The sequence below is a fragment of the Physeter macrocephalus genome, chromosome 9, assembly GCF_002837175.3.
Source record: "Physeter macrocephalus isolate SW-GA chromosome 9, ASM283717v5, whole genome shotgun sequence".
Taxonomy (NCBI): domain Eukaryota; kingdom Metazoa; phylum Chordata; class Mammalia; order Artiodactyla; family Physeteridae; genus Physeter; species Physeter macrocephalus.
The window spans coordinates 97,160,727-97,162,579 of NC_041222.1; positions in this window are offsets into that span (position 1 = coordinate 97,160,727).

Below are 1,853 nucleotides of genomic sequence, written 5' to 3' on the forward strand. Positions count from 1 at the left end.
GAGATCTGTATGTGTAAGATCAGTTTAAAGATATACAATAAAATGAATTTAGGGTAATATATAAATCAGCATTTCAAAGGATAAGTATTCCATGAGAACTTTGATCAAACTGAATTCAGAAGAAGGTACAAACCACCATCATATAGTGCTAAAGCCACCTTTATTTCCAGGGGATTAAGTCTAACTATTGATAAAGCTGGGAATGATTACTATAGAAATCCAGTTGCTAGGTACCAATAACCAGAAACCACTTTCATCTTGAGCTAGTTCTCTAGTAAGCATTCAGTTCATTCCATGTTTAATAAATGATGTCAAGGGCCAAAATGTGGAACATATTACAGTGGTTTTTGAAAGTCTGGAGCCCGTGGGCACCAGAAGCCCTCTTCCCTGAAGAGTTCGGGTGGCGCCCAGGACTGAGTCCCCGGCACACAATTGATAAAACTGCCCAGTCTCAGAGTTCTTTCAAAGAACCCTCCGGGTTACCATAGGAACTAAGGGTTTCTAGGGGCAGGTTGGAGAGTCCATGGCCAGGCACTGATTCAGCTCTCAGCCTAGCCAGGACCCAGGCGGTTAATTGGCTGCTGTCCCTGTGGGCATTTTTGCTCTAGCAAGGATTTTGGCTTTCTAGGGGCTCTTTGAGCAACTTCATCATTGGCTCAGGTTCTCTGGGGAGGTTAATGACACAGTCACAAATCTGAGCCACTGCCGCCCGAGCATTGGTTCCTTCCCATGTCCTGTTGGTGACTTGATGACAAGTATTTGGCAGGATCTGGGCACAGTGGAGACAAGCGGACTCCGCGTCGGCTTTTTGGCTGTTGCTATTTTAGGGCTTTCCACAGACCTTTGCCCTACTGTTGACTAAACAGAGCAAAGGGGAGAGACGCAGAATGAGATAGGACAAACGGTAAGTCTAGCACTTTGGAAGGGAGAATTTCACAAAGACCTACTGCTAATGTTTTTGGATCATTATGGACTCATAGGACTGCAACCAGGAAAGGACCTTAGAGATTTCATGCCCACTAGACTTTAGGGATCAGAGACGCTGACTGGTCTGTTCTGGATCACACAGCCAGTTAGCAGCAGTGGACGGCGGGGGATTTTGGACTCCTGGCTCCTTTTTTGCTCTCTGTGCTCCATAAAAAGCTAAAATGCAGCTCTCAACCTGATCAAAGTTAGACAGCATTCTAGAAATGCACATCTTTTTAAAATCTAAATGACAAATATGAAAACCTGGTGCTGTCGATAGTTTCACTTTTCCTCCTGTTAAGACGAGGCTGCTATTGAGACGGACTCACAGATTTAGAGAACGAATTTATGGTTACCAGGAGGGAAGGACGGGAAGGTGGGATAGTCAGGGAGTCTGGGATTGACGTGTACACACTGCTATATTTAAAATGTTTAACCAACAAGGGTGTACTGTATAGCACGGGGAGCTCTGCTCAATATTTTATAACAAGCTAATTGGGGACAGAATTTGAAAAAGACTAGATACATGTATATGTATAACTGAATTACTTTGTTATACACTTGAAAATAACATAACATTGTTAATCAACTTTGCTCCAATACAAAATAAAAAGTTAAAAAAAAATGAGGCTGTTATTGCAATGGGAAAGAAAAAAGAAAAAATTCAATACCGTCCTCAAGGTGGTCCTCGAACTGTAACTCTAAATCTTCCTAATTGTCAAGGATGCTGACTCACAGTGAGCCTGGGAAAAAACTAACTGTGAGGAAAATGTGCCCCTATTGAATTTCTCTTACTGACCATTTCTCTAAACGGAGTGGACTGATACATAGCTCTCCTTAGAATGGATAATGTGCTCTCGCTTCTCCTCCACCTGTACCACATTTCC